At 40.2% G+C, this 12,386-nt stretch overlaps 1 protein-coding gene across 1 annotated transcript in view; it reads left to right on the plus strand.

Annotated features, from left to right (window-relative positions):
* Positions 1–12,386, plus strand: part of RRAS2 (RAS related 2) — a 93,418-nt gene that overhangs the window by 45,262 nt on the left and 35,770 nt on the right. The window lies entirely within an intron of this gene.

Raw genomic sequence — 12,386 nt, forward strand, 5'->3', positions numbered from 1 at the left:
AGTCGCTTTGGTCTTTCTTGTGTCTATCCTCTTACAGAATGAATTTGGCCAAAGTAGAAGGTAAATAAAATTGGCCATCTCCTTTTCTTCCTAGTATTGATTTCTAGATTGTGTGTTGGCCCAGGATTTGGTGTGAAGACAATCTGAGTGAGGGAGAGAGTCTGTCATTTTACATGTGCTATAGTTAAAGAAAACAACTTGTTTTCTTTAATATCTTAAGACATGAGAAAAAATGATCTTACTTTTTATGTGGTTTTACAGCACGCTGTATAGCCTTGGTAGCGTGTAAATTTTATTCATTTTCTTTCTGTTCAATGAATGCTATCACCGCATATCATGCTACTTTGCAAGCATACCAAAAGGAAATAGCAGAAGGTAAAATAACCTCAAAGCCGTGTCTTTTTTTGGGTTTTTTTTTTTTTAGCAGATGCTACAACAGAGTAAACAAATTGAAGCATGCAATAAGGCTGTTTTGTTGGTTTTTTTCCTCCTGCAAAGAGTTCCACATTTAGTGGCAAATTCACTCATTTAGTGTCACTTCTAGCCCTTTAAGATATTTAGGATGTCACTTTAGTCAACTAAATCCTCTATTCACTAACGTCAGCTTTGTATTTGGTTTGTTTAATATTCAGCATTTTTTTAATAGGGTTCCATTGCTTTAGCTTCATTTTCCAGAATCAACAATATTGATTGTGGCCTATGGGTAGAACGCTGTATTAGACTGAACAGATAAAGTATTAGGTGTGGCCCCTTACCTTGAGAAGATTACAGTTAATTTCATCAGGGCGTCCCCTAAGAGCTCTTACTTTCTTCTCTTTTTCCTTTCTTTTGTAAGGCCGTGTCACTCCATATCTCCCTTTTGAGTTGCATTATCTTTGACTTTTTCCCAACTCTTTATTTAATACTTCTTTAATTCCTAGGTTTTTGCCCAAATTTTGATTTCTCTCTCTCTCTCCCTCTCTCTCTCTCTCTCTTATTTGGTTTTCTCCATCCATTTTTAACCCTGCGAATTATTCAGTGGCACCTTTCATCTTCCTACCCTCTATTTTTTGAGTAGGCACTTGGCCTATTAACCTTCTAGAATCTATTAGTCAGCAAAAAGCCCTTTGTTGCTTTGCACATGGGATTTTTCCATCATGACAGCTAAAGGCAAATCTTAGTTCTGCAATACAGCTACGTAAGACCTCTTTAAGCAGATTCGGGAATTAAGGGTGAATAATATTTTAAGGAGAACAGCGAGCACCCTGTCCCTCTAAGCATATTTCTTTTTCTTTTAATGGTATCTTTTAAGTACTTGTGAGTCAGAGGTCATGAGTTTGAATCCAGGCTCTGCCACTTGTCAGCTGTGTGACTGTGGGCAAGTCACTTAACTTGTCTGTGCCTCAGTTACCTCATCTGTAAAATGGGGATTAACTGTGAGCCTCACATGGGACAACCTGATTACCCTGTATCTACCCCAGCACTTAGAACAATGCTCGGCACATAGTAAGCGCTTAACAAATGCCAACATTATTATTATTACAACCAGGTGATCAACTTAAGCCCTGGGAATGCTCAGTATAATAATTATTATTATTATGTTACTTGTTAAGTGCTTACTATGTGCCAGGCACTGTTCTAAGTACCAGGGTAGATTCAAACTAATCAGGCTGGACACAGTCCTTGTCCCACTTGAGACTCTCAGTCTTAATCCCCAGTTTACAGATGAGGTAATTGAGGCACAGAAAAGTGAAGTGATTTTGCCAAAGGTCACACAGCGGACAAGTGGCAGAATCAGAATTAGAACCCAGGTCCTTCTGATTCCCAGGCCCATGCTCTGTCCTCTAGAGCAAACGGCTTCCTCTGATTCAGGAACCTGAGTAGGGGCTTCTGATAAGGTTTTTCTTACGTTGATTGGCTTTTCTTATGAAAAGATGGGTTTTTCTTATGATCTGATATTCTCAGGGGTTTCTAGTTCAGGGTGCCTATTTCTATACCATACATATTGAAGCAGCGTGAAAAGCAGCATAGCTTAGTGAATAGAGCCCAAGCCTGGGAATCAGAAGGTTATGGAGTCTAATGACGGCTCCGCCATATGTCTGCTGTGTGACCTTGGGCAAGTTACTTCACTTCTCTGGGCCTTGGTTAACTCATCTGTAAATTGGGGATTAAGAGTGTGAGACCAGTGTGGGACAGGGATTGTGTTCAATCTAACTTGAATCTACCTCAGCGCTTAGAACAGTCCCTGGCACATAGTAAGTACTTAAGTAGCATAATAATAATAATAATTATTATATTGAGCATTCCCAGTGCTTAAGCTGATCACCTGGTTGTGTGAAGTACTTTGGGAGAAGCGTTCACTCTTTCGCTTTTGGGGAACTGTGAAGTGCAATGCTGCTTACCTTCTCTGCTCTGCTGAATGCACTAAATGGTCCTCAGAGCTCTAAAAATAATAGTAATTATTATTATAATAATATTCATTAAGCACTCACTACTCCACCACTTGTCTGCTGCATGTCCTTGGGTAAGTCACTTAACTTCCCTATGCCTCAGTTACCTCATCTGTAAAATGGGTATAAAGACTGTGAGCCCCAGGCGGGACAACCTGATTACCTTGTATCAGTGCTTCTTGCACTTATTACCCCAGTGTTTAGAACAATGCTTGGCACATAGTAAACACTTAACAAATATCATAATTATTATTTATCCCTATTAATAATACCACAATTATTATTTCCCCAAATTTTGCCCTCTTGAATGTGCTGCTGGCAGTTTAAGTAAATATGCCCACAAGACTGTTCTGTGCTCTGGGTGTGTATTTTCTCCTTTTCCAGAGGATGATAATAATAATAATAATAATAATGATGGTATTGTTAAGTGCTTACTAGGAAGCAGCATGGCCTAGTGGATAGAGCACAGGCCTGGGAGTCAGAAGGTCATAGGCTTTAATCCCAGTTCTGCCACTTGTCTGCTGTGTGACCTTGGGCAAGTCACTTCACCTCGCTATGTCTCAGTTCCCTCATCTGTAAAATGGGGATTAAGACTCAACCCGATTTGCTTGTATACCCCCCACCACTTAGTACAGTGCCTGGCACATAGTAAATGCTTAATAAATACCACAGTTATTATTAGTATGTGTTAAGCACTGTTCTAAGTGCTGGGATAGATACAAACTAATCAGGTTGGATACAGTCCCTGTCCCACATGGGTCTCACTGTCTCAATCCCCATTTTACAGATGAGGGAACTGAAGCACCAAGAAGTGAAGTGACTTGCCCAAGGTCACACCATGGACAAGAGACTGAGCTGGAATTAGAACCCAGGGCCTTCTGACTCCCAGGCCCGTGCTCTATCCGCTAGACCTTGCTGCTTCCAACATTCTTGTTACCAGGAGGGAGTCTTTTCCTAGTTTAGAATAAAGCCACCTTACCTCTTTTCTAATTTTTTAAAAATTTTTTATGATATTGTTAAGCACTTAGTACATGCCTGGCACTGTTGAGGGCTGGGGCAGTTACTAGCTAATCAAGTGGACAGAGTCTCTGTCCCACATGGGCCTCATAGTAAATGCTTAACAAATACCACAGTTATTATTATGTGTCAAGCACTGTTCTAAGCACTGGGGTAGATACAAACTAATCAGGTTGGATACAGTCCCTGTCCCAAATGGGTCTCACTGTCTTAATCCCCATTTTACAGATGAGGGAACTGAAGCACAGAGAAGTGAACTGACTTGCCTAGGGCTGCACAGCAGACAGGTCGTGGAGTGGGGATAAAAACCCAGGTCCTCTGACTCCCAGGCCCACGCTGAGAAGCAGCATGACTCAGTGGAAAGAGCACCGGCTTTGGAGTCAGAGGTCATGGGTTCGAATCCTGTCTCTGCCACTTGTCAGCTTTGTGACTGTGGGCAAGTCACTTAACTTCTCTGTGCCTCAGTTACCTCATCTGTAAAATGGGGATTAAGACTGTGAGCCCCACGTGGGACAACCTGATTCCCCTGTGTCTACCCCAGCACTTAGAACAGTGCTCTGCACATAGTAAGCGCTTAACAAATACCAACATTATTATTATTATATCCATTAGGAAACACTTCTCAAATTGTTGTAAGCTTGTATAAGATAAGGAGGGTGGGACTGGGACTGTCCAATCTGATTATCTCATATGGACCCCAGCTCATAGAACAGTGCTTGACACATAGTAAACACTTAACAAATGCTGCAAGCAACAGAATGGCCTAGTGGCAAGATAACAGGCTGGGGAGTCAGAGGATGTGGATTCTCATCCTGGCTCTGCCACCTGTCTGCTTTGTGCCCTTGAGCAAGTCACTTAACTTCTCTGTGCCTCATTTACCTTATCTGTAAAATGGGGATGAAGACTGTGAGCCCCATGTGGGACAACCTGATTATTGTGTGTCTATCTCAGTGCTTAGAACAGTGCTTGGCACATAGTAATTGCTTAACAAGTGCCATTATTATTATTATTATCATTATTAATAAATACAGTTATCATTATTATTATAGTTTTTTAGTTTCTCTACACTTGACCCTGCTGCTTGGAGAGCCATCCCTATGTGTCCCACTCAGATAGACGTGTATGTTGTTACTTTGTCATGTCATCATGTGAGTTTACAAACTCACCCATTTTTATGTTATCAGATCACTGATGTATTCACCATCCCAAATCTATAGAGGACCCATGTTTGTTTGTTTGTTTTACCTGAGTGCAGCTGACTTGGTTAGAGCTTAATTTTCTTAGGGGAATTTCATCTGAGAAATTTCCTTCCTAACGTTAACTTGAGAACATCTCCATATTGATGCTCTTATAATTTCTTAAAGTAATTTTTTTTATTTTAGTAATCAGAGACTATCTTGAATGAACTTTTTTTCATTCATTCATAGTACTTTTTGAATGGTTCTGTGAAAACATTGTCCCCCAGCAAGTACGTTGTACTTCCTGTATGACTGGATGCCTCTCTCCCAGTGACTTTCTGAATCATCCATCTTTGACCTCATTATTTTTGGTCAGCCTGGCATAGTGGATAGCCTGTAAGCCCTTTGTGGTCAGGGATTGACTCTCTTTATTGCTGAATTGTACTTTCATTCATTCATTTGATTGTATTTATTGAGCGCTTACTGTGTGCAGAGCACTATACTAAGCGTTTGGAAAGAACAATTAGACAACATGTAGAGACAATCCCTACCCAACAATGGGCTCACAGTCAAGCGCTTAGTATAGTGCCCTGCACATTGTAAGCGCTCAATAAACACAACTGAATGAATGAAGGTCATGGGTTCTAATGCCGGCTCTGCCATTTGTCTGCTGGATGATGTTGGGCAAGTCACTTGACTTCTCTGGGCCTCATTTACCTCATCTGTAAAATGAGGATTGAGATTTCATCCCTACTTTACAGATGAGGTAACTGAGGCGGAGAGAAGTGACCTGACTTTGCCCAGGGTCACACTGCAGACAAGGGACAGAAGTGGGATTAGAATCCAGGTCCTCCTGACTCTCAGGCCCGAGCTCTGTTCATTAGGCCTTGCTGCTTCTGTACGGTTGAGGAAAAATTTCTAGGACTTGAGCCCAGAAATGCCTGGGTCGTCTTCAGCATCATCTGCTCTCGTTTACCAGAATTAAGGGGTCCCAGACACACACGGTATCTCCTTTACCTTCCCAGAGCTTTGATCCCCACTGCCCACTTTTGAGCAAAGTGATAATAACTAAGCAGTCATAAAAAAGCAAAGCTTTGGAAATTCCAGTGTTCTATTAGAAGAAACCACTTTGCTGCTCTTGTTTTTCTTAAGTTAATCTTTTACGTTTTCATTTGCCATCAGGAAAGCTTATCTAGGGCCTAGTCAAGTCTTTTGAAAGTACCGAATTTTTGTTCTGTTTACCTGTGGAGGAAGGGGTTTTTTTTGGGGGGGTTGTTTTTTTTTCAAGAGTATTTTTTTTTTTAAGAAACACCTGCCTTTTCAGGAAATTACAAGAAATCGCAGTAAGAGCTTAACATTCGCAAGTTATTGTAAAATATGCTTAAATCACAGATTTCATTTCCTGAATTCTTTAAAGCTTCCCCTCATGTTATTGGGCCATGGGCTTCCTGGTACTATTTTGGCAGTCTTTTGGTGAATATGCTGTGATCTGGGCATATTTTATTTTAATGTGCCAACTTTGTGAAAATTTCCTACCCTTTAAAAAACAAAGTCTCCCCTATTTTTGTGAGCATGGCTACTTATCTAATTTTTTTAAGTTATTGGTGCTGGGTTAATCCATTTCTTAAATCTAAAAATTTTTTTTATCTAAATTTGAACTCCCAGTAGGTATGTAAATTTTGGTTAGAGCCAAAAAAACAATTTAGGACCCGAAGTGATCTAGGGAAAGCCCCCTGCTGGAAACCCCCTGGGCAAGAAACCTTCCTCCCCACCCCCCCACTGTAGTACAGATATTTCATTAATGTCTGATAAAAGTTTCCATAGCAACCCCCTGATTTCCTCATCTAGAGATATGCACCTTGACTATAAACACAAATCCTGAAAATGGCTTTTATTTGAACAGTTGAAGTAAAGTCTGTCCTCAGGTAGTGGTTGTAAAGAAAGCTATTGGTGGCTTTCTTTGACCGCCACTGTCTAACAAAGTTGTCTCTTCAGTGTTGCTTCACATGTGCTTCCTCTCTGGACTGTAAACTCCATGTAGGTAGGGAACAGGTTGACCAATTTTGTTGTATTGTGCTCTCCCATATGGGCAGGGAATGTGTCACCAAACTCTGTTGAATTGTGCTCTCCAAGGCTCTTAAGGACAGTGCTCAATAACACAGCAAACACTCAATAAATACCATCGATTGATGATAAGACTCTCTGTCAGACATAAACTAGCACACAATGGAACAGTGGAACAACCTACACTCACATTTATTAATTCCCCTACCTCTCTTGTGCTATTAACAATACCTTATTTATTGTTATTCAGTGCCTCTGCATTTATGCACGCATCTGTAACATATATTTATTTTAATGTCTGCCTCCCCCTCTAGACTGTAAGCTCATTGTAGGCAGAGAATGTGTCTTGTGTTGTACTCTCCCAAATGCTTAGTACAGTGCTCTGCACACAGAATGTGCTCTATAAATACAATTGATTATTGGATTCCAAAATTGGTCAGAAAACTCTGGGTTCCAACAGTAATAAGAAGCATTCCAACTTGGTTGTCTACGGAGATAGTTGAAACACAGCCTCATGGAGAATCAGGATTTGACTAGCACTTCTCTACCTATATATTGAATCAATTGTACATTTGAGTATTTTTCTTGATTACTTAATCTTGATCTTACTGATTAATCTGTAAAGGTCTGTATGCCATTCTTTCCCATTTCAGAGTAAGCTTCTTGTGAGCAGAGAACCTGTCACTTCTTTGTTTTGTAGGTTTCAAGTGCTAAATATAGTATATTACACCCAGTGAGTGCTCAGTAGATTGTAGTAGATGAAAATAAGGAACAGTAGCCATGTTTCTTTTTCTTTTTTTGGTTTTTATGGTATTTGTTAAGCACTTACTAATGTGCCAGACACTGTACTAAGCACTGGGGTAATACAAGCTAATCAGGTTGGACCCAGTCCCTCTCTCACATAGCACTCGCAATCTTAATCCCAATTTTAGAGAGGAGATAACCGAGGCACAGAGAAGTGAAATGACTTGCCCAAGGTCACAGCGGACAAGTGGCAGAGCAGAATTAGAACTCAGGACCTTCTGACTCCCGCACCCATGTTCTATCCAGTAGGCCACACAGTTTTCTAGGGGCCGTGAGCCAAAATTTGCAGATGGATAAGCCTCTCCACAGATTGAAGCAGTTGATTCTTCACCAAGTGAAGTAGCTTGATTATATCAATCAGGTGCTTTTATTGAGCACTTGCTGTGTGCAGAGCACTGTAGTAAGCACTTGGGAGAGTACACTATAATAGAGTTGGTAGGCACGTTCCCTGCCCAAAGTGAGCTTACAGACTAGAAGAATTGTAGGAATTGGTCTAGAATTTTGTATGCTGCTCTTATAATCATTCAACCATTTATTGAGCGCTTACTATGTGCAAAGCATGGTACTAAGCACTTAGAAAGTACAATTCAGCAATAAAGAGAGACAATCTCTGCCCAAACCGGTCTTACAGTCTAGAAGGGGGGAAAATAATAATGGTACTTGTTAAGCGCTTACTAAGTGCCAAGCACTGTTCTAAGCCCTGGGGTAGATACAGGCTAATCAGGTTGGACACAGTCCCTGTGCCACATGGAGCTCACACTCTTAGCCCCCATTTTCCAGATGAGGTAACTGAGGCTCAGAGAAGTGAAGTGACTTGCCCAAGGTCACACATCAGACAAGTGGCAGAGTGATGATTAGAACCCAGGACCTTCTGACTCCCAAGCCCCTGCTCTATCCACTATGCCGTGCTGCTTCTCAGTACAAACACAGACACACACACACCCATGTATGTATAATTTTAGCTCTGTGTTTACATTCTCTTCATGTGGCTTGCAATAGATGAAGCATTCTTTAGCATGAAATGAGGCTGAATATTTGTACTGACACCATATAATTTGTGGCTGGAAATAGTGAGAGCAGGGTCTTAGGGAGGCTATTTATCTCCTGGGTTTCTTAACCTACATATTTGGGTGTTTTATTAAGAGGACTGTGAATTGTTGGCATTTGATAGCAAATGCATCAGCCTCTACTTGAAAAAGTTTAAATTGATCTCTTAATCTTAAATGGAGCAGCATGGCCTAGTGGCAAGAGCCCGGGCTTGGGAGTCAGAGGTCATGCGTTCTAATCGTGGTTTCACCACTTGTCTGCTGGGTGACCTTGGATAAGTCACATCACTTCTCTGTGCTCATCTCCAAAATGGGGATTAATAATAATAATAATAATAATGTTGGTATTTGTTAAGCAATTACTACGTGCAGAGCACTGTTCTACACGCTGGGGGAGATACAGGATAATCAGGTTGTCCCACGTGGGGCTCACAGTCCAAATCCCCATTTTACAGATTGAGACTGTGAGCCCCACGTGGGACAATCTGATTACCTTGTATTTACTCCAGTGCTTAGAACAGTGTTTGGCACATAGTAAGCGCTTAACAAATACCATTATTATTATTAGTCCTGACAGAGTTGTACTGGGGCACCCCAAGAGAGAATTGGGGTGTTGGGTTTTTTTTGTTGTTGTTGGTCTTATAGGAACTTCTTGTACCACCCTAAGGCCAGAATCGATTCCTGGTTAGTTAGCTAATGAAATGAGGGAAGAGAGTGATCTCTAGTCTAGTGATGGCCCTGGGTTTCCCAGAGAGGCTAGAAAATAGAACTCAGTGAAACGATGAACTATAAATTGGTGATGGGCAGGGATCTCCAGTCTACCAACTCTGCCATATTGTTCCCTTCCCAGCATGTAATCCAAACACCTCAGCATACAGTAAGCACCCAGTAAATACCATTGACTAATCCAGAGAAGCAGCGTGGGGTAGTGGATAGAGCACGGGCGTGGAAATCAGAAGGACCTGGGTTCTAATTCTGGCTCTGATACTTGCCTGCTGTGTGACCTTGGGCAAGTCACTTCACTTCTCTGGGCCTCAGTCACCTCATCCCCATTGCCCCTACTCCTGCCTTCTGCTCTTCTCCCTTCTCCATCCCACAGCACTTGTGTATATTTGTACATATTTATTATTCTATTTATTAATGATGTATATATAACTATAATTCTATTTATTCATTTTGATGCTATTGATGCCGGTCTACTTGTTTTGTTGTCTCCCCCTTTCTAGATTGTGAGCCTGTTGTTGGGTAGAGATTGTCTCTATCTGTTGCTGAACTGTACTTTCCATACGCTTAGTACTCTGCTGTGCACACAGTAAGCACTCAGTAAATGCAATTGAATGAATGAATGAATGAATGGAAAATGCAGATTAAGACTGTGAGCCCCGGGTGGGACATGGACTGTGTTCAACCTGATTAGCTTGCATCTACCCTGGAGCTAGACATAGTATAGTATAATATAATATATAAATATATTATATATATATAGTTATATACATTGAAGCTGCTTAACAAATACCTTAAAAGATTGCTGCATGTGTAAACATTTTCACTTTATCTCCTGAATTGTATGTGAAACATTTCCCTCCCACACAGCCATGGGGTTATTTTTTGTGGCTTTTTTTTTTCTTTTTTGGGTTAAGCAGTACATGTACCATTTCGGCTAACCAGAAAGCTAAGCCTGAGGAATTTATTAGTTATGGATCCTCCATCACTGCTTCTAGGAAAAAAAATGTAAAATTAATAAATAAAACCACATATTTAATCTCATATTTCATATTCTTTTTTATTTTGACTGCCTTCTAATTTGGGTTGTTTTCCTGAGGAAGGTACTCATGTTTTGACAAATTAGCGGAATTGACTCCTTAGAAATGTAATGTGTATTTTGCTTGCTGAGCAGTTCTTAGTCACTTCATATATATGTAACTGCAAATTTGGCAGTGGAGGATTTAACTAGTGTAGATTAAAAAGCCAGCAGTTTTACAGGTGGAAAAAACAAGGCTAGATTCTAATTCTTCTTTGTCCACATGTTCATTTTTTCCTTCCTTTCTCAATAATAGAGTGAATCCAGAGGCCCCACCTTAACAGATAGACAAGAGTAAAATGTGTTGTTTTCTTTAAAGCAATGATTACCAATGATTTTTGGGTGCTAGGGCTGAGCTGGATTTTTATTTTGAATCTCAGTCAAAATTTTTGGATGGCTCAATTGCATTGCAGTTATGGGTTAGAGACATTTTTGGCAAGAACATAGTTTCAGTTAACTTATAATTAAATGCAAATTCTTGCACTTTCCTTGACTGAAATAGACAAGCTAAAGGTGCCCAGGCATGAACACACACACAGAGGCATGAATATGTGCGTGCCCCCTTGCGTTGTAGATTAGATGGTTTATAAAGAATGTTTTCCCCTCTTGGCTTTGTACTTTCTGCATTTTCCATTCCTGCCCAATCTTCCTTAGTCCTGATCCCATGGGAAATTCCTGTTGTCTCCTTGAAATCCACATCTTGAATTAATCCATTTCTTGAAATAGTAACAAATAAATATTTTGGGCAAATTTTGCTGCTTTCACTTGTGGAGTGAGGATAAGCTCATTTGTATGAGGTGCTCTGATATTTGATGCTAGAGACCATCAGTAAATTGCTAGAGGACCTAGTTATAACAAAATTACAGTTTAGAATGGGAGGCAGACATTAGTACAAAGATATTTACTGTAATTACTATGTGCCTAGCACATAGTGCTTAACAAATACCACAATTATTCCTATCATTATTATACTTATATATATATGATACACTTATAGATATGTATATATGCAGGAGGTGATGGGGCAGGGCCCATATATTACTTGCTTGCTTTGTGCCAGCCACTGTACTAAGTCATGAGGTAGATAGAAGCTAATCAGTTTGGACACAATCCCTATCCAGCATGGGACTCACATTCTAAATATCAGGCTGATTATCTTGTGTCTATCCCAGTGCTTAGAACAGTGCTTGGTGCTTAGGAAGCACTTGTCAAATACCACAATTATTAATATTATGAGGTAGCAATATTAGGGATTGACTTTTGAGTCATCAAAAGTGGCCACTGTGAAGGTCTAATCTGGCAGAGGAAATAGCAATGCTAGGATTTTCTACTGTTGTGATTATTTTCCAAAGTAAATAGCAAAGGTACATTACAGGTGAAAATTATTAGGGAAATAGAGACAGGATGACATGGAAACAGGTGAACTAGGACCCATATATCAACTGGGTTCTAAAGATTTATTGAGGGGAGTCATAAGCATAATTTGTATTTCAGATCAGGGCCTTAATAATTGTGGATTTTGTTAAGAACCTACTATGTGCCAAACAATGTACTAAACACTGGGATAGATATAAGATAATCAGGTCAGACACAGTCCTTGCCCCACATGGGGCTCACAGTCTAAGAGGGAGAACTGGTATTTAATTCTCATTTTATAGATAAGGAAACTAGGGCACAGAGAAGTGAAATGACTTGCCCAAGATCACACCAGCAGGCAAATGGCAGAGCTAGGATTCAAACCCAGGTCCTCTGACTCTCAGGTCTTCCTTCTACCACGTTGCTTCTCTTGGGCAGTTGTTTTAAATCACCTTTTGCAGTTACATTTATTCCTCAAGCTTTGGAAATATTTTCAGTATATAAAATGTAAGCAAATGTTTGTTTTGGAGAAGAAATAATAATTAATTCTAATAATACTAGTGCTTTTGTTAAGAGCTTACAGTGTGCCAGGCACTGTACAAGTAAATCGGATACAAGTGGATACAAGTAAATCGGGTTGGACACAGTTCCTGTCCCTCATGGGGCTCACAGTTTAAATCCCCATTTTTCA

This window comes from Ornithorhynchus anatinus, chromosome 3, assembly GCF_004115215.2.
Source record: "Ornithorhynchus anatinus isolate Pmale09 chromosome 3, mOrnAna1.pri.v4, whole genome shotgun sequence".
In the NCBI taxonomy this organism is placed as follows: domain Eukaryota; kingdom Metazoa; phylum Chordata; class Mammalia; order Monotremata; family Ornithorhynchidae; genus Ornithorhynchus; species Ornithorhynchus anatinus.